This window comes from Maniola jurtina, chromosome 23 (assembly GCF_905333055.1).
Source record: "Maniola jurtina chromosome 23, ilManJurt1.1, whole genome shotgun sequence".
In the NCBI taxonomy this organism is placed as follows: domain Eukaryota; kingdom Metazoa; phylum Arthropoda; class Insecta; order Lepidoptera; family Nymphalidae; genus Maniola; species Maniola jurtina.
Genome location: NC_060051.1, coordinates 7,332,048 through 7,357,536, shown reverse-complemented (window position 1 = coordinate 7,357,536; position 25,489 = coordinate 7,332,048). Strand labels below are relative to the sequence as shown.

The 25,489-nt window shown below is 37.3% G+C and overlaps 1 protein-coding gene and 1 long non-coding RNA gene across 2 annotated transcripts in view; both read left to right on the top strand.

The window, feature by feature from the left end:
• Positions 1-25,489, top strand: part of LOC123877398 — a 757,955-nt gene that overhangs the window by 504,565 nt on the left and 227,901 nt on the right. The gene's annotated exons all lie outside the window — the stretch shown is intronic.
• On the top strand, positions 17,272-25,424 carry LOC123877420. Its single transcript, XR_006798586.1, has 3 exons — positions 17,272-17,282; positions 23,963-23,967; positions 25,339-25,424. It is a non-coding gene; the product is annotated as an uncharacterized LOC123877420 (long non-coding RNA).

The window sequence follows — 25,489 nt, the reverse complement described above, 5'->3', positions numbered from 1 at the left end:
AGGAATAAGTGGAAAAGTATTCACATGCATACAAAAGCGTTGTCAACTTGCAACTAAAATAATTTGCAACACACTTTTTGTCAACAAGCAACTAAAATAATTTGCAACACACATTTTCATCATCACGGGTTGTAACGTGAAGTGCTCTTATGTCTCAACTCAGCGCTTCGTAATTGGATACGGGGCTGGAATGAGCGAGTCGGGCCCCGAATGATTGTTCTAGCTCTTTTTTAATATCAGCCTCGCTATTCACAGCGACATGTAACTTTCTGGAATAGACAACATTTTTGAATAAAAAAGCATAGTATTATAGAAATAAATGGTAAAAGATAAACATGCATAAATGTACTGTCAACTTGCAAGAAACTTTTTTGTCAACTTGCAACTAAAATAATTTGCAACACACTTTTTTGTCGACAAGCAACTAAAATAATTTGCAACACACATTTTCATCATCACGGCTTGTAACGTGAAGTGCTCTTATGTCTCAACTCAGCGCTTCGTAATTGGATACGGGGCTGGAATGAGCGAGTCGGGCCCCGAATGATTGTTCTAGCTCTTTTTTAATATCAGCCTCGCTATTCGCAGCGATATGTAACTTTCTGGAATAGACAACGTTTTTAAATAAAAAAGCATAATACTATAGGAATAAATGGTAAAAGATTTACATGCATAAAAGCACTGTCAACTTGCAACAAACTTTTTTGTCAACTTGCAACTAACTTAATTTACAAGACACTTTTTTGTCAACAAGCAACTAAAATAATTTGCAACACACATTTTCATCATCACCGCTTGTAACGTGAAGTGCTCTTATGTCTCAACTTAGCGCTTCGTAATTGGATACGGGGCTGGAATGAGCGAGTCGGGCTCCGAATGATTGTTCTAGCTCTTTTTTAATATCAGCCTCGCTATTCGCAGCGATATGTAACTTTCTGGAATAGACAACGTTTTTAAATAAAAAAAACATAGTTATAGGAATAGATGGTAAAAGATAGTACATGCTTAAAAGCACTGTCAACTTGCAACAAACTTTTTTGTCAACTTGCAACTAAAATAATTTGCAACACACTTTTTTGTCAACAAGCAACTAAAATAATTTGCAACACATATTTTCATCATCACGGCTTGTAATATGAAGTGCTGAAGTACGTCTGTCTCGAGCGACCGGTGCAAATAAATTGCCCGTCGAACTCGCACTCTCGCTCATAGCATCTCTCGCTAATCGTTGGCCCAAGACAACAAGTGCCTAGCCTTAGTATCTATCTATCTATCTTTTCATCTATACATCTATTCATCTATCCATCTATACATCTATCCATCTATCTACCTATCTATCCATCTATTCATCTATCCATCTATCTACCTACCTATCTACCTACCTATCTACCTACCTATCTACCTATCTATCTACCTATCTATCTATCTATCTGCCGAAATCTGTAAACATGTACTAAGCCTATACTAGAGTTTTATGATTGACTCTTCTAGTTTGTGACATGTATCGTTGTTTATAACGTTTTGCGGCGCCTATACGCTAGCTTTTATTGGCCGTGAGACCCGTATAGTGGAATTGTAGCAATTCTTGTATTTCGCTCTATGACCCAGCTCCGATGTTTTTTATTTCTACCCGCCATTTGTTATACCTACTGCTGATACAATGTGTTTATTTGCAGTACGCGAAATTAAATTAATATTGTAACTTTCTTTTCTTCATCTTTTTTATCTTTCAGAGGTTTCCCTTGATAACGATTTGACTTGATGGAGTTTGGCTTCGTATTATCAGAATGTCTACAAGGTCATCATCATCTCTACCCGTTACGGGCCCACTACTGAGAACAGGTTTACTCTCGGAATGAGAAGGGTTTAGGCCATAATACACCTAACTGGATAAGTGCGGATGGTTTATTCCGATAAAGCTGCATCAATCATTATTACAAAAATAAAAAATAAAAATTTTAAATGCAATGTTAGATATGCTAATCATGACTAATACTCCCCTTTCCCCTCCAATTAAGCGTAAAGCTTTTGCCAGGAGTGGGTACGACAATAGTGCAACGGGTGGGGTTTTAACCACCGACCTTTCGGAATTCAATCGACTCCTCAACCGTTGAGCTATCGAGGCTCGAATTGTTGTGATTGATGACTTTATCTATGGCCTAAACCCGTCTTATTCTGACACGATCGTACTCAGTAGTGGGCCGGTCATGGGTGTTTATGATGATAATATTGCCTGCACTTCATATGAAAACTAGCCAAAGCTATGCTTGATTTGAAGGGAAAATGGGGAATAGGTAGATTTTGAAAAAAAAAAAGAATTTTCATATCGACGAATATGTGGAACCAGACGCCAATCGTCATGTTATTGGGTCCTGAACAATATTTGCCCAATTCTGTTTTATTTCGGACACGGGCCGAATGATTGACAGAGGGACTTTACTGTAATATTGCTCGGTGAAGTACAGATCGAGTACAAGGAAAAATAGCCCTTATAACCTTCGATCATGATTTATTAATCCCCGACCCAAAAAGAGGAGGGTTATAAGTTTGAAGTGTGTATCTGTGTATTTAAGTATCTGTCTGTGGCACCATAGCTCCTAAACGAATGAACTGATTTTGATTAAGTTTTTTTTTAGAATAACTGAAACTATTCTTTATATAAAACAGATTACATTCAAAGCTGTTTCTGTTACCTTTAGAAGTCCCCCAACGCGACGAGCGTTTGGATAAAAACTTTCGGCCAATACATAATTACTCATTATTTTTTACTTTTTAGAGTTTCTTTGTCGGGGTTTATAAAATTTTTAAATTTTTTTAAATTTTTTTCCACTCAAATGCTTGAAAGTTCATACTGTTCTCAAAGCTAGTGAAGTCGGTCAATCATTCTTGGCTGGCGTGGTGGACTATATCCTAAATCCTTCTCATTCTAAAAGGAGACCTATGCTCAGTAGTGAAACGGCTGGATTATTATCTGTACCTATGTACTTTACACGAAATGGGTGGATTAGATTGATGGGGTTAACTCCCATTTTTTTTTCACGCCAACGTAGACAGACCCTCGTCGAGTCTCCCGTGGACCCCTGAAGGTCTACCTGGACCACTTTGGGAACTAATGGTCTACAGTGTAGACCATTAATTCTCAAAGTATTATTCTCAAGTTTATATGTATTTCTACACTATAGTATAGATGCACGAATCGTATAGAAGTCCTTGAAGCTCTCTGAAACCACGTTTTCACTTATTCACAGCAAATAGTTTCGTATCTAAATGCCCGGGAGGTTTCGCTAAGTGACGGTGAGGGTACGTGAGGCCCCTCGATTTGTTCACAGGTTAATGGGGAAACGTTTTACCAAGACAACCCCTCACATCGTTTTGTAACATTAAACATTTTTCTCAAATTTTTTTCTACCGAAAACTTAAAAACTTAACTTTGTTTTAAGCCTATTTTGTACTTTTATTCTTTGTCATAGTATTAAGCAATAAGATGTTTAAATAAAATAAACATTGAAAGGACATGCACAAGAATAACTTATCAAGAGATTTCCATCATTTCTAACAGAAGACTACTTGCAATGTGAAAACAAAAAACTTTTGTTATGTAACAAATAAAATTGAATAGAATAGAATTGAATTGAATTTTTTACAAAGTGAATCGCCAAGTGAACTACATTCTAACGACTCACCCTACACCACCCCTATTAGGCAACTAAAATCGAGAGCTAGAGACGCTGCTTTTATTTCGTTGTGTATTTTTCATTACGGCGCGGTGTAAGTGGCAGCCTGGTAAAGTCGTTACAGTAGTGGCGTCCATTTAAAGCGGCAATATTCCTATAGCCTGTCTTTGTTAATGTTATTATAGACTTTTTGGTATCAATGTTCATTTATCCAGTTTTTTTATTCATTATAGGCTGCGATTGACTACAATCACACCTGATGGAAAATGATGATGTGGCCTAAGATGGGACGCGTTTACTTAGAAGATACCTATTCACTCTTGTTTTAAAGATACCCAGATTATGATTGATTCCAAAATGTGAGTCAAACCAAATAGTAGTAAATGCTCAAATGGCGGTTTAACTTGAGAACGTTTGCTAAACTATCAGTTAATTATCTAATTGTTGCTACGGCGCGGTGTAAGTCGCAGAAAAGTAAAATCGAGCTGTAATAGTCTGATAGCCTTCTTCGAAAATTTTAATTTACCTAGTTATTTCTTCATCGATTCATGCTTGTGTGTGAGTCAAAAGTGTTGTATTAAATGTTGAAGACGTCAGCATAACATGTCAAGTTTTCAACGATTTCGGTGTACTATGCAATCAATCAAATGCTGAAGACGTCATCGTAACATGTCAAGTTCACAACATCGTAACAATCAGTTGGTTAATTGTCGTTACGACACGGTGTAAATGGCAGCCTAGTAAAGTCGTTTCGTCTAGTGTTTTATTCGGTGTCCATTAAATGTGGTAATAGTCCGATAGCCTGCCTATTAACATGTTAATGTTGTTTTGGGCTTTATATCACGAATGGGCCTTTAATTAGAGACATCCATACGTTTCAATGGTAATTTGACCAGTGACCTAGTTTCGTAAACGATTCCTTTACTGGACGATCTATATGATGGTAATACGTATTTTTATCGTCGAAAGTTAAAATTAAGACGACTAAGGACGAGCACAGATTGGAACTGATTTCTAAAGTTAGTCATCAGACATCATCACCTGATGATTTTCATGTAACATCCGTTAGGTCAATTTTTTTCGTATAAAATGTAGCAAATGTCACCCGGACCTTTACGACGAATCGATTGACACCTCATTCATCAAAATCGGCCCAGTAGTTTAGGCACTACGGTGGAACACACAGAGTCTGGATACAAATAATTTATTTATTTATTTCATTAATTATTTAATTAGAACGGACCTTTTAAGTCCAATTACACTAATTAAATTAAATTACACAATAAAATAAATTTGTCAAGTCAATAATCAAATATGTCAACTATAAATTCTTACAAAAGTGCAGGATGTGACCTATGAGGTCAGCCCATCAGCCCATTATAAACATACATACATACATTCATACATACATACAGACTGCTAAAATCATAACCCTTCCTTTTGGCTTTACCGCAGTCGGGTAAAAAACACTTCGAACCTGACTTAGGTATGATTAGGATAAAAAGCTGCTATCAATCCCGGCAATTTTAATTAAAAAAGGAAAAATAGTAACTACTTATGAAAGATAATACGCATCATTAATTCAAACAGTTTACCCGCTGACTTATTAAAGTCAGACCCGTGAAGCCTGCGAACAGTGAAGGCTTTATAAGGGGACACAGCGGGACGGCTGGTTAATTAAACTCTTACTTTGTATTTAAACCGATACTTTGTAACAGGGGGTCCCAATTCATAGCAACGCTGTGCCAATATTATCTTCTTTAAAATTACGTATGTATTTTTAGGGTTCCGTACCTCAAAAGGAAAAACGCAACCCTTATAGGATCACTTTGTTGTCTGTCTGTCTGTTTTTCAAAGTAAGATAACTTTACCAAGTGGAGTATGATATGGAAGGCTTTACTTGTATATTATAAAACAGATTTTATGATTTACTAGCTGATACCCGCGACTTCGTTCGCGTGGATGTAGGTTTTTTAAAATTCCCGTGGGAACTCTTTGATTTTCCGGGATAAAAAGTAGCCTATGTGCTAATCCAGGGTATAATCTATCTCCATTCTAAATTTCAGCCCAATCTGTCCAGTAGTTTTTGCGTGAAGGAGTAACAAACATACACACACACACACACACACACACACACATACAAACTTTCTCCTTTATAATATTAGTGTGATTGTGCAAAATGTCGAAAAAATACCCGAGTACGGAACCCTCGGTGCGCGAGTCTGACTCGCACTTGGCCGGTTTTTTTATTCCGTTCCATTCCATCAGACTGTATGCGTACACTGCTGGATACAGCCTTTCCAAGGGCGTGCAACCAAACACGATTCTCCGCCTTCCTCATCCACCCGCTCCCCACCATCTTCTTCAGGTCATCGGTCCAGCGGGCTGGAGGTCGTCCCACACTACGCTAACCGGTACGCGGTCTCCACTCCAGAACACGTCTGCTCCATCGGCCGTCGGTTCTGTGGAAGCGCAGTGTGGGACCTCCAATCTGCTGGACTGACGACTTTAAGAAGATAGCGGGAAGTGGGTGGTGGACCGTGTGTGGTCGTGCCTATGTCCAGCAGTAGACGTATTATTCCTTAAGTATACCTATCATGGTCTTCAAAATGTGCTTCTATTCAAAATTTGTTAGTAAAACTTGGCAGCCAATACACGGGAAGTTCGAGTAGATAGCCAGTGATCAAAATACACGGATCGCTCGAGCAGTCATTAATCAACAACTTGAAGCGGTCCTTGATAACTGCTGCTGACTGCCCTGGGCAGTCGCAACTGCTTGAGCGGTTCCATGTATGTACGCTAATAGAAGACTGTAGTTCACTGTGCAGTCAATCCTGACTGCTACAAGCTGTCCGTGTAAGGCCGGCCTTAGAAGTTATAATAATGTGGACAATTGTACCGCTTTGCCACATACGAGTAACAAAGTTAACACCAGCGTGAAATGGAAATGTGTCCTAATGAGTTTTGTTAACCCTTTGTTTGTGGAGTCGGTCAAAAGTTGGGTTGCCAAACGTCCGAAAATTTTCGTAACGTCCTATTTTTAGGGAAAATTGTTTGAAGTAATTATTTAGATCGATTATTAGGGTTCCGTACCCGAATGACGCCTATTAACTAAGTCTCCGCTGCCCATCCATCCGTCCGTCCGTCTGTCCGTTTCGTGACCCGTAGGTAATTAGGTAGAGAGTTGATGTTTTCTTTTGCCGCTAAAACAAAAAAAACCGGCCAAGTGCAAGTCGGACTCGCGCAGTGAGGGTTCCGTAATCGGGTATTTTTTCCAACATTTTGCACGATAAATAAAAAAACTATAAAGTACAAAAATAAAATAAAAATCTTTTTTAGAATGCACAAGTAAAGCCTTTTTATATGATACCCCACTTGGTAAAGGTAGTTATCTCACATTGAAAATTAACACATATTATAAATTTTTTTCTGTGATGTAACGACAAATTCACGGTTTCGGATTTTTCCCTTTACCTACTTGTGCTATAAAACCTACCTACCCGCCAAATTTCATGATTCTAGGTCAACGGGAAGTACCCTATAGGTTTTCCTAGACACGACAGAGGGACAGACAGACAGACAAGAAAGTGACCGTACAAGGGTTCCGTTTTTCCTTAGAGGTACAGAACTTTGAAATATCAAAACAACAGAACTTCAATATGAACAAGTGTAAATTAAAAATTTATAACACCCCCGACAAGTGAAGGTTACAGTAACTAGAAAAGAGCTGATAACTTTCAAACGGCTGAACCGATTTTCTTGGATTATAGCTAAGAACACTCTCGATCAAGCCACCTTTATAACAAAAAAATTTGTTTAGGAGCTACGATGCCACAGACAGATACACACATCAAACTTATAACACCCCTCTTTTTGGGTCGGGGGTTAAAAATACACAAAGCCAATTTGCCTGTAATCGAACTCACCCCCGGACAAGAGTCGTTAAGCTTCCAATTCAGGGCTTACGTGGGATTATCGTTAAAATATTTTGGGGCTTCATCCGCCAGTTCACTGCAGGCCGCAAGCCGACCGCTTCCTGCAGGGGCAGTAGATCACCGCAGAGCAAGGACTTAAGAGGGCTCTCTCCGTCACTCGTTTCATACAATCGTAGTTCCAATTTTATTTGAATATTAAGCAACTAAAGTCCATGAAATTTTGCAGACATATTCTAGAAACTAATATCTACGAGTATGTCTGAGGTTTTCCAGATTTCTGTTAAAATATTCGGTTTCAAAGTTACGCGGTCTTAAAAAATTTCATACAAATCTTTGAGCCCCTGTAATTTTAAAACTACATATTTTTAGAATAATCTAAAACATCACAGACACAGATATTAGTTTCTAAAATATGTCTGCAAAATTTCATAGACTTTGGTTGCTTAATATTCAAATGAAATTGGAACTACGATTGTATGAAACGAGTGACGGAGAGAGCCCTGTTAAAATACTAAACTCGATCGAAACGGATAAAGGTCACTGTCTGTGTTCACGAGTATTGCTTCTGCTGTCATCCGAGAATAAATATGTCGAGAACAAGTGTAAATTAAAAAAATTGGTTGTCTGTAAAGTCGGTTTACTGACGATAGTTGAACGTGACAACAAAGGCCGATTGTGCTTCGTTGTCGCTCGTTCCGCGCTCTCGCTTGCACTTCAAGCCTTACATGGAACGCCTCAGAGCGAGGTAACGCCGCATGAGTCATGTTTTTTGTGCGTGCAGCTGGCTCTATCGAATTATAAGACGTTGTCACGTCAATAACACCCCCGACAAGTGAAGTTACAGTAACTAGAAAAGAGCTGATAACTTTCAAACGGCTGAACCGATTTTCTTGGATTATAACTGTCGATCAAGCCACCTTTCAAACAAAAAACTATACTAAAATCGGTTCATTAGTTTAGGAGCTACGAGACCACAGACAGGTACACACGTAAAACTTATAACACCCCTCTTTTTGGGTCGGGGGTTAAAAATGGAAACGGCAATATGGCCACCGTATTGTAAAACAGATCTTTAAAAGGAAACCGTTTCGGAGAGCAGTTAACGGAGCGATTTGTTCTAGAACATTAAACAAGTTGCTAAGTGGCGACCTGCTGCGACGATACAGACGCTTTCAGGATATCATTAGACGAGATTGGGACAACACTGCGGTTTGTGCTCAAGTATAAATCCTGGGAACTATGCTTTTAAAGCTTTCGCCCAAAAAAATTGATATTTTTGGAAATTACCATACAAAATTTGCGTAGTCTAAACCAAAGACCAGTTTTTAGTTGTTCATCTGTCTATCCGTCAGCGCGCTGTATCTCATGAACTGAGGTAAATAGTTGAAATTTTCAATGTGCATTTTTCTATTGCCACTATAACAACAAACATAAAAATTTCAAAATAGCCGCCACGCTACTAACACTGCTCAGAAAAATAAGCAAAAATAAAAGTAATGAACCACTTACTTGCTGGACAGATAAAAATCTTCTATTTTCAAAGCTATCCCAAAAGTAATTCACAAACCTTGCAAACGCTCAATAAAATAAGAGAAAATTATTACAATATATTTATAATCATTATAATAGAGTGGCTCGCGATTTCCCTAGCTAGCCGGTTTAAATTTCCCTAACCGGTTCAAAACCGTTGAATAACACTATTCAGGAAAAGAAGCAATACCTAGCCAATATTGTAGATACATACAAAATCTTCTACTTTCAAAGACAAAATTTAAAAGCTATCCCGAAAGTACCTAATTCACAAACATTGCAAACGCTCAATAAAATAAAAGTATAACAAATATATTTATAATCATAATCATAATAATAGAGCTGCTCGCCATTTCTCAAACTGGTTCAAAACTGTTGAATAACAACTATTCAGAAAAATAAGCAATATTGTAGGTACAGACAAAAATCTTCTACTTTCAATGTCAAAATTTAAAAGCTATCCCGAAAGTAATTTACAAACATTGCAAACGCTCAATAAAATAAGAGAAAAGTACAACAAATATATTTATAATCATAATAATAGAGCTGCTCGCCATTTCTCAAACTGGTTCAAAACTGTTGAATAACAACTATTCAGAAAACAAGCAATATTCTACCTTCAAAGTCAAAATTTAAAAGCTATCCCGAAAGTAATTCACAAACATTGCAAACGCTCAATGAAATAAGAGAAAAGTACAACAAATATATTTATAATCATAATAATAGAGCTGCTCGCGATTTCCCTAACGGGTTCAAAACTGTATTATGCTCGCAATATCATTCTGCACTCGAACTGCGCGATAATAACATCTTCGGCGATGATATATGGCTCACTAGACGTGACAGCTCCATTATATCTCTTTATTTTGAAAATGAGCAATAGCTCTATTATTTTCTGTACCCATCTTTTTATTTTACTCTTTCGCTCGCAAGTCGAGACAAATCCAGGTCCATTTTAAATTAGAACTGCTAACGAAAAATATGATTCTTGTAGACTACAAAAGTTAAAGTAAAATTATATGAGACTATAGGATTTACTTTATTATATATATAGTACAATAGAATTATGGTCCTAAGGACTACAGGATTAAAGGATTAAAAGTATGGGTTATATGCAGAACTGTATAGACCTGTTAGATTAGGGGTCACAATAAATTTGGTAACCATAATGGATATAGCTTTTGTTAGGTCCAAACAATAGAGGGCAACTCTCTGAAGCCAAATAATGTCACTCTGTCTTGGCCGAGTGGTTGTGATAAGTATTTATGGCAACTGATTGTTACCACAATTAGTATGATATGGAATATGGATAATATGGCTGGATGATGGTATAGAAAGTAAGTACTAGTTGCGTTCATGCAAAATGTAAGGACTGATCAAGATTCCGTTTTGGAGATATGTCTTCCAAAGAAGACGTTTGGGGGGCGGTTTGGTTAAAGTATACCATGTACCACGTACCAACTGTATACTGAATATGTTAAGTATTGAGGTGGTTTAGCGACATATTATTAGAATGTATGTGTAATGTACCAATTATCTACATTATAACATAATATATTAAGAGTATATTTAAACAACCTCGCCGCATCCAGGTGTCTGATATCTAAGTCTTTTGTTTCAGTGGAGCCACAATGAGTTTCCGGATCCGCTCTTTATATATACATTTCAGTTTTAGATCGTCGCTCTGTTGCGACTGTTCTGAATTAAATTTTCACTGTTGCGATGATGATAATGACATTGGAGACTTAAATAATCACGAGTTCGGATGGAGTTGTTTTGAAACTTCATTCCAGTTGGACGTTATAAATATACAACAAATAGATTGAGGATAGTTCGTCTAGTTTGGAGAGAAAGAGATTAGTCGCCGAATTTAAGGCCGATTCACACCAAGCACGTACACGTGACACGTGCGTATTGCCGCGCGTAAACCCCTAACACACCGGGTAACGCTTACGTCCACGCTTTACGCAAGCGGTGTGCCATGTTTCATACAGTTACATACATTACAACGCAATGGTACGCGCTACGTCTACGCTTACGCAGCCTGTGTGAACAAGCTATTAAGCACTAACCTATACTATCATGGTTCTAACATATAGAGTACCAAATAACAGTACAGTAAAAGAGTTTGGTAAAGGTTGCTAGCTGTCGTTTTGTCCGATACAAGACACAAAATTACTTTTACTTTTTTGTACCCCGAAAACTTTCGGCTATCAACCAAATTAGGAGCTTTTATCTTTAATAACAAAAAAATGTCTACCAAAGTCTGAAGCTTTTATCTCTAACAAATTATATTGTACCGTTTTTAGAGTTAACTGTTATTAATCATGCGAGCTACAGGCTAATAAAAACAAATGAAGTACGGCCGGCCAGGAACCAATTTTTGGCCAAAGTGACCCCCACGGTACATTCTGACACGTGACAAGGGGTTAGAGTTATTTAGTTTGTTATGGCCGTACTCACTGACGGTTAGATTGTAAAATAAATAAATATTATTTTACCGTCTTACAGTTCTACAGGATGTTCGGTAATTAGTATATAATGACGACACGTACCCATGCTACTTTGATCTGATAAACATTATGGTGAAGTATAATGACGAAATAAAATTATAAAAAATTCCATACAAAATTTTAAATTTTTTTTATGACCAAGTTTTCATGGTCCTAACGTGCCCTAACTCACTGAGATCGTTGGCCATATTTAGATAGGCCGAGGCCAATGATTTTTATAATTTTATTTCGTCATTATACTTCAGCAATGTATTTATCAGATCAAAGTAGCATGGGTACGTGTCGTCATTATATACTAATTACCAAACACCCTGTATAAGCTCATAAGTATGCGTTACCTGGAAGAGATCACTCTTCTGATAAGGTCGCCTTTTGTTTAATTAAGTGTATCATATATTCTTAGTCTTTGTAATTTTGTTACAATAAAGTCGTTTTAAATTAAATTGAATTATTTTATTTCAGACCAAGAAATCCATATACAAAATGTGTTAGTAACAATAAATCCTTATAATTATGTTAGTAATGTCAGTACAAAGTAAATAAATAAAGTAGCCTAAGCTACCTATGCAGTGTGCTAATAAAATCGCACTCACTCCGCTCTTCTTTTTTTCTCCGTTATCTTCTCACCACCAAGACGCCAATATCCTGTTTTGGAGCGGGAATCCTATAGCATTTACAGGAAAGATCGATTTGTCAACAATAAAAGAATCGCCAATTGCGAGTCAGACTCGCGAATCCTATAGGTTTTCTTGACAGACGGACAGACTTACAGTCAAACGGACAACAAAATGATCCTATAAGGGTTCCTTTTTCCCTTTTGAGCTACGTAACCCTAAGTAGGCTTGAATTCTCCATCCTTACAGACCGTGTGTCCACTGGTTTAGCCCATAACCGCAGCCTTCCAATGTTTTTGCCCGATATAATAAATTATGTGCGGTCGGTATTGTCTTTTGATTCTATCTTAACTTAGTGGGACTATTCGAGAGGGACCCCGCACATTTATAAATGCTGCCCCATTGTCTCTCGCAACTGAATTGCTCGTTTTTGAACCGAAATTGGACGATTACGTCTTCAAGTCCGCCATTAGTGATTATACTTGGTTGCTTGTTTGCGATTCGCTCGTGTTTTGAGACTCTGCTTATTTTAGAATTTTGTCATTCATTGCTAGATGTTGCCTGCGATTGCGTTTGCGTAAATTTGTGTTTTTGAAATCCCACGAAAACTCTTTGATTTTCCACAGTAAATATGCCACTATAAGCCTATGGCACTGTCCAACGGGATGATTCGCTAACTCAGTGATCAACACCACAGTTAACTACTGGAAGTTTGATGATAGGTAGCCTATTGAGTCGCCTATTTTTTCTTCGATTTCACATCACCCTTAGCCTAATATTTAACACTAAAAGATAGCCATCAAACTCAATTGACATTGGCTGGTTTGGTTCTATAATGCTGCTTCACTAAATGATATTAAAATAATTTCTCGTTGAAAACCTTCTAGTGAAAAATTTATAACACCCCCGACGATCCAAAGTATTTGAGTTTTCCAAAACATCATTTTCAAATAAATAATTATGTATTTAGGCAACGTCCATCTTGACAGCTTGACATTTGTCTATTGACATAATATTATGAACCTAACGGTTATCTAACCTTCTTTTCTACAAGAAAACTAGAAAAGAGCTGATAACTCTTAAACGGCTGAACCAATTTTCTTAGATTATAGCTAAGAACACTCTCGATCAAGCCACCTTTCAAACAAAAAAAACTAAATTAAAATCGGTTCATTCGTTTAGGCGCTACGATGCCACAGACAGATACACAGATACACAGACACACAGATACACACGTCAAACTTATAACACCCCTCTTTTTGGGTCGGGGGTTAATAAAAATACATGTCAAATGAGCTTGGTGGCTATTACTCATCGTTGAACACTGAGTTAGCGAATCACCACGCAGCTTTAACTATACACATATAAAAAATTACATCGGTTCGTTGCTCCGTTGTGACGTGATTGAAGGACAAACTTACAAACAAACACTTTCGTGTTTATAATATAGATAGTGATGAGTATTGATGTACCTATTCAGAAGTCATTGAATATTCTTTCTCTTAGTCATCTACATTTACATAATATTTTCCAAAGAGTTTTATAAAAGAAAAGATAAAAATAATAGGATGAGTTCATATCATAAAGTTAGCATTAACTCGCGACTTTATTATGATGATTTTGCAGACATGAGATAGATAAAATAGACTCTTATAAGTTATCGAACATTAAAGATCGGTAGGGTGTCCATACTATGACCATACTTAGAGATAATGCTGAAGATCTAGCATGAAAGTTTGCCGTATGCAATACGACGATCGCTATTGATTGATACTATACACTATATTGGCTATGGAGCGAGCTATGTTGGGTATCACTCTCAGGGATAAAATCCGGAACGAGGAAATTCGCAGAAGAACAAAAGCGACCGACATAGCTGAAAGGATTAGCAAGCTGAAGTGGCAATGGGCAGGTCATGTCTGTCGTAGAACCGACGGCCGATGGGGCAGACGTGTTCTGGAGTGGAGACCGCGTACCGGTAAGCGCAGTGTGGGACGACCTCCTGCCCGCTGGACCGATGACCTGAAGAAGGTGGCGGGGAGCGGGTGGATGAGGAAGGCGGAGGACCGTGTTTGGTGGCGCGCTCTTGGAAAGGCCTATGTCCAGCAGTGGACGCATACAGGCTGATGGATGGATGGACTATATTGGCTAAAATCCCTACCCCATAAATGCGAAGATGCGTTTGTTTGTTGGTTAGTGGTTTATTGATTTGTCCTTAGCAAATTTGCTAGCTTGATTTGGCAAAGCGACACACGGATTGACTTGTGTGATTTTTTTGCATGGTTACATATTATATTTAAAGAACTGAAGGCTACTATTCTTTCCAGAAAACCAAAGAATTTCCACGGGATTTTTAAAAACTAAAACCACGCGAATGAAATCACGGGCATAGGATATTATAGCAAGACATAATTTAGCCAATTAGGGGCAATGAAAAGCTAGCAGACGGACAAACAGACAGAGACACTTTCCTTTTCCTTTCTCTTTTTCCTTTTATAATAGGACGGAGTATGAATAAAACTGTCCCAGAATAGCAAATTTTTGTGGTCACTGTACCAAGATATAGTCTCAGAATGTTAATATTTTTACAATGCACACAGTTCTTTGAACGTTTTACAGCTTTGAGGTTGTTTAAAAAGTACATAATGTAATAAACGATCAAGTTTATTAATCCTGTACTGAAGACTGGGCAATCGTTTGGTTTTCTGTTTTTGTTTTACCTTATAGCTTTGTAATGCCAAATTGCAATTTGTTGATATTATTTTTATTGAAATTCAGCATTTTCTTTATTTATAAAACTAGTAAAACCGACTGTAGTTTTTGTGGTACTGAATGTAGCAAAAAAATAGCATGCACTTTCTATAAGTTTAATTTTAAAAAATAACTAGCTGATACTGCGATTTCTTTCTCAAATATTTAGGTATTTTTGAATCCCATGGAAATTCTTCGATTTTTCCGGGATATTATTTCAGAGTGGTGATAGCCAAGTGATCAAGACATCGGCCTCCTATTACGCAGGTCAGGGGTTCGATCCCGGGCATGCACCTCTAACTTTGCATAGTTATGTGCGTTTTAAGCAATTACATTCAAAGGTGGCTTGATCGAGAGTGTTCTTAGCTATAATCCAAGAAAATCGGTTCAGCCGTTTGAAAGTTATCAGCTCTATTCTTTTTAATTTACACTTGTATTACGTAGACACTATTAATCTGAGCGTTTAGTAAATGTAAACAATAACAAACGAAAACATCCGTTCCATTGCAACAACGATCGCCTTCTTAATTCAAAAACCGGAACCGGAAGGAATCCAGACTGCAAAAGCTTATAAAATTTGCGCGGAAGCTCGCATCAAGCATTCAGCAGACGTCATCGCCGCTGCATTTCCAATAACGAAAGGATATTGGAGAAAATACCTCCAACTCTTCCGAATAGGTATTGTGTGATAGTGCTATTATATAGTATTTTGTGATCGAAAAGCTTTTATATACCTACTCCAATTAAAAATGTTTCGCCTGCGAATTTCTATTGCGGTTTTTTTAATATTATATTTTAGTTTTTCGAAAATCCTGTGGGAACTCTTTGATTTTTCGAGATGAAAAGTGGTCATGTCCGGGATGCAAGCTATCTCTCAAAATGAGTTAAACAGATGGTCCGTGAAAATCTAGCAGACGGACAGACACACTTTTCAGAATGGGCATAGTCGCTGACCAAGTGCAGATTGGCAGACTTCACACACCTTTGAGAATATTATGTAGGATACTCAAGTATGCAGGTTTCCTCACGATGTTTTCCTTCACCGTTAAAGCGAGTGATATTTAACTACATAAACCTCACATATATTCTATAATAATATTATGTGTCTATATGTGCGTGCCCGGGATCGAACCCCCGACCTCCGACTAGGAAGCGGATGTCATAACTACTAGGCTATCACAGCCTAATTGCTTTAATTTAATTATAATATAACTTAATAGGTACCTATCGAAGAATGGATTTTCGAAAATCTCGCCAGGGATCGGTATCATCGGTATGTTATAAGTAAAATTGGCATTATAAAGTACCTATAGTACAATTTAATTGTAACTTAGCATAAATATTTCACCTTCTTAAATAATTCAACACTTGGTGTTTTGTAAATGAAAGAAAGTTCTTTGCCCAGCAGTAAGAAATATCCTGTTTCAATTTTCTTTTTTTTTCATTTCAAAAACGAAAATCCGCTTTTCAATATGAGAAACGATGGCAGTTGGGTCCGGATTTAGTGTTTCTGCAGAATTTATGCTAGGATTCGTGCATAAATTGCAACTTCCTGTTAAATGTATCCATTACACGTTGACACTGCTTAAGGTGGCTTTCCTCGGAGACGACTTTCGTCGAATGATAAATTGTGCAATATTCCAATATTTTATTTTAAAATAGAGTCGCTGCGGCGGAATTAGTTAGTGGAGATCTACATCATAGAGATAACTTAACTTTAAAGTCTCAAGTTTCTAGACCCATTCAGATGTGAACCAGTCAGTTTCTTATCATTTTCTCTAGCTATCTATAAGCTGAAAGCAAGCAAGACACGTAGCTGTAGTGATCGACTGTCCCAAGTACGAGTAGCTGGAATAGGGACCCTGTATCTGAAAATCCTGTTTGGCAGAACACCTACTTGGTACTGGCAGACCGACATGGTGCAAGCCGAAGACAGTCACTGTGCAGTAAAAAATATTACAACATGTGAAAACATATCTATTGGTGAGTTTTTTAATATACAAGCAAAACAAAAGAAACGTAAAAAATCATACCGTATCACTTTTGTGATTAGTTTTAAGTCATGACCTGAGGTTATTTTTAACCCCCGACCCAAAAAGAGGGGTGTTATAAGTTTGACGTGTGTATCTGTGTATCTGTGTGTCTGTGTATCTGTGTATCTGTGTATCTGTGTATCTGTGTATCTGTGTATCTGTGTATCTGTCTGTGGCATCGTAGCGCCTAAACGAATGAACCGATTTTAATTTACTTTTTTTTGTTTGAAAGGTGGCTTGATCGAGAGTGTTCTTAGCTATAATCCAAGAAAATCGGTTCAGCCGTTTAAAAGTTATCAGCTCTTTTCTAGTTTTCTTGTAGAAAAGAAGGTTAGATAACCCTTAGGTTCATAATATTCAAGTGTCAATTGACAAATGTCAAGCTGTCAAGATGGACGTTGCCTAGATATACATAATTATTTATTGGAAAATGATTTGTCGGGGGTGTTGAAAATTTTTAATTTACACTTGTTACTCGTTGCATATAGGGCATATTGCATAAGGAAACAGTGTTAAGGCCCACTCTCCGTGCCCTGGCGACGTTCCAAGCCGCGAGTGGCCGCAGATGACGAGGCCCAGTCGTTATCAGACTCTTGGTAGATCCAGAGTAAATCCATAATTTCCTGTAATTTCTCATACTTTTATTTGTTAGAAATGCTTAAGACAACGTTAAGACAAGTTGTCGCAAGTATCTGAGTGAAGGAAACAGTGTTAAGGCCCACTCTCCGTGCCCTGGCGAGGTTCCAAGCCGCGAGTGGCCGCAGATGACGAGGCCCAGTCGTTATCAGACTCTTGGTAGATCTAAAGCGAGTCCTAATTCGATTTCTCGGGTGATATATGACCATTTTTAGAGAGACTTCTTGGAAGATTCCGCTTTTGAGTGGAAAAGTTTCGTATGTTAACGGGTCCTAGGATATATAAAGATTTTTAAATTTTGGTATCTACATTATTATTCTCTAGTCTTTGAAAAATTTATGTGAGTTGTTAGTTAATTTAGCTGAGTTTATCATCAAAATATTTGCGCAGAGATATCTGTAGGTATACATAATATCAGGATTGACTGACTAACTGACATATCAACGTAAGTTAAAACTGCTGGGTGTAGAAATTTAAGATTCTCAATTATCTAGACTGAGTATGTAAACCCTTACTATGTCTGGTGGGAGGCTTCGGCCGTGGCTGATTACTACCCTACCGGCAAAGCCGTGCCTCCAAACGATTTTTAGCGTTCCGGTCCAATGCCGTGTATAAACCAAAGGGGTATGGGTTAGATAAAAAACTACATTACAGTCAAATACTGACTTGTATCTGAATAAGAAAAAAAAATTAAGAAAGCATTTTGATAATTTTCATCGCGATCCATAAAAAGTCCACGTGGACAAAATCGCGAAAAAAGGTTAGTGATAGTACACAGAAATTGTTAGGCCACCCATGCAAAGCCGAGGCAAATCAGCTAGTTGACTAGAGCTAAGTCAAAGTCAAAGTCAAAATCATTTAAACAAATTATTATTACAACAAAGGTTATGCATGTTGTAATAGACAATTCGAAAATATCGAAGTTCGCGTACAAGTTTATGGACCATTCAGAATTAGGGCATATTTACAAAGCTCCCAATTTTGAATGGCAAAAAAACATTGGCTAAGTCCAGTACACAATAAATAACGACATTTACCCAAAGCAAATATGACCTCTAAGTGTCTATTTAGACGGACCACACAACAAACTCGACTTAGTGTGAAAATGTTGTCAGGAAGTGTTCGTATCTATCATTGCAGCTGCCTTATGTTGCGTTGTTGCGGTATTGGCTACACACTAAATATAATATTGCATTAGAGATAGAACTAGTTTTTTTTTTAAATCCTTTTTTTTTTTAAAGTTCAAAATATATTGCAAATAAAACATCTGACTGACGCTAGAGTTCAATGAACGTTCTGTAAATAGGTCACTCGAAGTCAATGCCACGTTGTAGGTTAAGCATTAATCCGAGTTTTGCACGCTATACAATCGAGAAATACTAAATCACTAAAACTAGAAGATAAGGCAAATGGTCAATGGCGTTGGATTGTGTTAAGGTAGTATATAATAACGCTAAGTTTTTGCGTTCTGGTTACACCCTGTATTTTGTGCCGCGTGATGTGGCCCGTCTAAAAGAACCCTTAAGCCCACGACACATAAAAGCTGTTCGATATCAGCTCATCTTTCCACTTATTCCAGGATTTGAGACTAATTTTCCGAAGCATTTCACGTCCCAATATTTCATCCGACCGTTATTGAGACGATACGATCGGGGTTCTTTTTCTTTAAAAAACTCATTTTCTTTCTCAAGAACCGTAGATAAAGAAATCGGTCAAGTGCGATTTGGACTCGTACACGAAGGGTTCCGTACCATCATACAAGAAACAACACATTTTTTTTCATGCTTTTTTTCCAGGATAAAAAGTAACATATGTCCTTACGGATGGGCCGTGGAAAGGTTATAGACAGACATACATACTTTCTCATAATAATATTAGTGTGCATAAGAGTTCCCAAAACGCAAAAAAACACGCATCGAAATTCGGTAGATATATGGCCGACACAAATAGCATTGCGTGTAGTGAGCAGTGATTCATGATTCGTCGCGGATCGTGCGTTCAAACCCGCGCGATAAAATATACCGCCCACACGCCTGCTTGACGCGAGCTTTATTTATTATCTACACACCTAATCACCCTACTAGGTTTTTCTAATTAAAAGAGAGATACGTGTAATCCAATAAAATTTTTAGGGTTCCGTACCTCCAAAGGAAAAACGGAACCCTTAGAGAATCACTTTGTTGTCTGTCTATTTTTCTATTTGTCTGTCTGTCCGTCTGTCAAGAAAACCTATAGGGTACTTCCCGTTGATCTAAAATCATCAAATTTCGCAGGCAAGTAGGTCTTGTAGCAAAGTAAAAGAAAAAATCCGAAAACTGTGATTTTGTGGTTTGTGGAACTATACACAAAAAAACTAAACCTAACTACACCTACCGATGATTCGAGGTCAAAGGGGAGTTTCCTATAAGTAGGTTTTGATTATTTTTTGTTGACAGACACGACAGACAGACAGACAGACGGACAGACAGACAGCCAGTGATTTTTCCTCTTGAGGTAGGTATGAAACCTTTAAAAAAAACATTTCTTGAATACTAACAATTTGTAAATCGCAAAAAGTGAGTTACGATGTTTTTCCTTGCAGGTGTCATTTTATTCCTGACCTAGTCAGACTCAGTCGCAGACTTCTAACTTCCACTCTGATCCCGGCTAAGTCTATTACTGACGACTAGTTTGCAAGCCGGTGATCTTATTTGTCGAGCTGTATTAGGGTTCTGTATTCCAAATGATAAAACGGTTACCTAAGTTTAGTAGAATTATAAAAGTTTGCCAATGTGGTATTATTTCGTCACAGTTATGTAAATAGTGCAGCAATTTTTTATCAGAATGTATTAACTAGAATACTTACAGCTTAAGCAGAGTTTCACACTGCAAAGGGAAAATCTTTGTGTTTTTAATCGACTTCAAAAAAGGAGGGTTCTCAATTCGTCGGAAACTTTTTTTTAATGTATGTTCCCTGATCACTCGAAGATGCCTGGACCGATTTTGAAAACAATTTTTTGTTTGGAGGTTTATTTCCCAGGTGGTTCCAACTTTTGGTGAAGATTTGATGAATATCTTTGATAGATTTATATATTTTTCTATATCTATACTAATATTATAAAGAGGAAACCTTTGTATTTTTGTATGTTTGTATTGAATAGGCTCAAAAACTACTGGACCGATTTCAAAATTTCTTTTACCATTACTTAGAGGGATTCTTCCGAATCCGTATAGGCTATATTTTATCCCGGAAAATAGAAAAAATAAATGTCCACCCGTGCGAAGCCGGGGCGGGTCGCTAGTATAATATATTTTTAAATAGATGATGGACCTCCCCAACGGATTAGAGTGAATTACTAGCGATCGGTGTAATAGCTTAGTAAACTGTAGGTTTTTAAACAAGCATAAGATATTTTAACACAGAGACCACTAAAAATTGTAAGATAAAAAATAAAATAAAATAAATCGACTGATGAAATTTTGATTTAATGTACCTACCTATAGGATAATTAAAATAATACCATTTAAAAAGCTATGATTTTAGTGCTTTAGAGACGATTTTATTGAGAGCAGGGACTTAAAACCACTAGAGGTTCAAATAACATGATAGTAATTTTATCGAATACCTACGGAACCGTGTGCTTGAATAAAGTTCGCGCATAGAAAGTTTCCGTCGTCGCTAAGAAGTTTAAGAACCTGTATATCGCTCGCTAACTTTATCGATGTTATTCGACACTAACAGGTCATTATTGAACAAGTTTTATATCGATCTGTTTGTTTGTTACGCCGTACCTTCGCAATAATCTACAGATAAGATTTTTTACCGTTGTATGCGAGAGGATCTTGGATTCTACCGCATTGTTATCTTAGAAATATCTCAACTACTTATTACTAACAGAGTCTATAGTGAGAAGTATGTTTTTTGATTATTTCGTTCATAATCATGGTTCAGAATAAAATTTACGCAGCTATCTGTGAACAGTACTAATCTACTGGTGAAAATCTTAAAATACTTTCCTTTCATGTAAATTAAAAATTTATAACATCTCCGACGAGTGAAGGTTATAGTAACTAGAAAAGAGCTGATACCTTTCAAACGGCTGAACCGATTTTCTCGGATTATAGCTTAGAACACTCTCAATCAAGCCACCTTTCAAACAAAAAATACTAAATTAAAATCGATTCATTAGTTTAGGAGCTACGATGCCACAGACAGATACACAGATACACACGTCAAACTTATAACACCCCTTTTTTGTAATAATAAAGTTGTATACGTGTACCACAGAACTCAGAACTTTAGACCAGTATTCGTGGAAGCGACGATGCCTTTGTTTTATGAAACTCTATGATTACAATATACAGTCCACAGTTTAACAATAAACATTACTTTCATACAATTTAGCGTAAAGCCCACTGAACAGCACTGGAACAAACTAATAGTGAGATAAAATTGCAATTTTATCGTATAAGGTTAGGGTAGCCATAATGAACATTTTTCCAAGGACTAATTTTTTTTTAAATTTATAGGTTAACGCTTGGCTGCAACCAGACCTGGTAAGTGATGATGCAGCCTAAGATGGAGCACGCTTGCCTAGAAGATGCCTAATCACTCTTGATTTAAAGGTATCCATATTAAAAGTGGGGAGGAAAACTATTGTTAGGCAACGACTTCTATAGAATGGAAATGAGCCAACGTTTTTAGAAGCATGCATGAACTGCATGCGTGTTACACAAGCACACGTATGAACAAACCAGAAAAGGTGCTCAATTCGACCGCAACGTACAGTGTGTACCGTCGTTTACGAGTCATCCATTGAAGGTTTTCCAGGAAAGAGTATTTTAATATCACTCATTGAAGCAGCAATGTTAAACGAGTTTGATGGCTATCATTTAGTGTTGATCACTGAGTTAGCGAATCACCCCGCAGGTAGTACAAAAATAGAAATATAAAATCGATACGAGTGAAATCGGATTCCTGGTTTTCCAAAATCCATGGTGACTCTACACCCCGGGAAAGAATTCAAATGTGAATTGCCGTGGAGTTTTATTGCATGAGGCGGGCCGGATACATCACTTTGCTGATTTCGGTTGTTTGTGTGTTTAAGACCTTTTTAGTGGAAACTACGATAATTGCTTTTTTTAACACACTAATATTATAAAGGCGAAAGTTTGTATGTGTGTGTGTGTGTGTGTGTGTAGAATGGAGATAGATTATACTCTGGATTAGCACATAGGCTACTTTTTATCCCGGAAAATCAAAGAATTCCCACGGGATTTTTAAAAAACTACATCCACGCGAACGAAGTCGCGGGCATCAGCTAGTTTAAAAATAAATCACGAATAGGTTACAGTTGATGTCACCAAAAATAAGCTTGTACTTGCGCAGTGGGTGATTCATCGATCTACTAGCTGATCCCCTTGACTTTACATGGATTTAGGTTTTTAAAAATCTCGTGGGAACTGTTTATTTTGCGGGATAAAATGTAGCCTATGTCTCTCTCTAGGTCTTTAACTAGGATATGCATGCAAAAAATCTACAAACGGCATTGTTTTATGCGAATGAAATCATCATCGTCATCATCACCATCATGATTGACCCATTGCCGGCCCACTACTGAGAACAGGTCTCCTCTTAGAATGAGGCTGGCCAAATGCGGATTAGCAGACTGTACAATGCATATAACTTTGACAACATTATGGAGAACTCTCAGGCATGCAGGTTTCCTCACGATGTTTTCCTTCACCGTTAAAGCAAGTGACATTAACGTACACAATTCTGAAAAGTTAGACGTGCCTGCCGGGGATCGCACCTCCGACCTCCTGTAAAGAAGGCGGACGTTTTAACCACTAGGCTATCGCGGCTCTTCTCTGAATGAAATATGAATCTCAAATTATCACAATAAAATTAATGTAAAATTGGAAAAAGCGCCATGCTCGAACCAATTCAATTAAATCAAACAAAATGTAGTATAATTTATCAAAATGACTATAAACAATATTCAAATTAAAATGGAATTTCCATAATAATAACATTCAAAGCGATTTGATTTTCATAAATTTCGCGTGTTAACACTTAAATGCAGAAACAAAACGATTGTGTTTACTTTAAAATGCTAAATTGATAGATTTTTATGAGTTTTATGTAAATGTGTGTATTTATGGATACTCTTAAGTTTGATTATGTTTTCGTTAGGTTCCTATATGTTTTTTTTTTAAATAAAATATAGAGGGGAAACGAGCAGACGGGTCACCTGATGTTAAGTGATTACCGCCGCTCATGAACATTTGCAGCAGCAGAGGTATCGCTGATGGGTTGCCGGCCTTTCAGGAATTTGTTGGTCTGCCCCTTGAATAACCCCATGTTGTAATCTAGTGGGAACATTATGCTTAAGACGACTCTGATTTTAGAACCACTCTGACGCAATAGTGAATGGTCTGGTCTTATTTAAGTGAGGGAGGTCCTGAGTTCGATTCTCGGACCCAATTTTGATAGTTCCTTTTATTGTTTCTACTCTCTATTCACAGTATCCATATCTAAACTAATATGATACTGTGACAGTGTGTCTGTCTGTCTGTGTGTGTGTAGCTTTTCTAGCATGTACCTACCGATTTTCTGTTTTACCGATTTTGACGAAAGTTACAGAGATAGCTTGCATCCTAGGGAATGACATTTTTATCCCGGAAAATCGAGAGTTCTTATGGAAAAATATAATTAAACCATATACATACAACGATATGAAATATGTTTGATTTTCACGTTTTTTATATATCTTTTCATCACTCTTTTCAACTACTAAGTGGTAAATACCTTTGTAAGTTACTACATATATGCATAAAATAGAAAGATATAGGTAACTTTCAAAAAACTTGTAGGTAAAATATATTTGAAAGTAACATACTAAGTAAAGCTCATATTACTTTTTGTGCAATATTCTCAGAAATTAATAACATTTTTGTTTTCTTTCAGGTAAATAACCAACTCCCATACAATAAAGGCAACCATGGCCAAACCGGACGTGCTTATCATATCTAGTAAGTAAAAAGCATGTACGCTCAATATAGGAGAAATATGGATACTCCTTATGGGGCATATGAGTTGATAGGGCTGCCCACGTTTGACGAATGCCTAGAACAGTCCTTTGTCAATGACCTAGTCCTACTATAAATCACACTTCGCACTTCACATCACACTAGCACACTTCACACTAATATTATAAAGGCGAAAGTTTATGTGTATGTGTGTATGTGTATAATATGTGTGTATGTTTGGTTAGTCTTTCACGCAAAAACTACCGGACGGATTTGGGTGAAAGGGTTAACAAATCAATGAGTTCCCAGGGGACTCTTAAAAAACATATATCCACGCGAACGAAGTCGCGGGCATCAGCTAGTAGGATTTAATCATAGACGACAGCTCACGAACAATAATATGACAGCACTAAGTGGCCAGATTTGCACACATAAACACATGAATGTTTCTTATTCCGAAAAGTAGAGAAAAGTTTTGTTATAACAACGACTTCAGTTTATTATAGAACATGAAAAAATAACTTCAAAAAGTTACCGCTGCGTGCAAGGAGTCGAACCTCCGACCTCCCAGCAGGCGGACTTCTTAACCACTGCGCCATCATCGCTATTCAAAAATCGCCGCCACCACATTAGGTGTCAAGCATTGATGTAGAATAGTAGGTATAGATGACAGATCACGAGCGAAGTGTCATCGCTCAAGTGGCCAGGTTTGCACGCATATACACATCTATGTACTTCAGTTTCAAAGTCAAAGTCAAAGTCAAAATCATTTATTCAAAGTAGGTACAATTG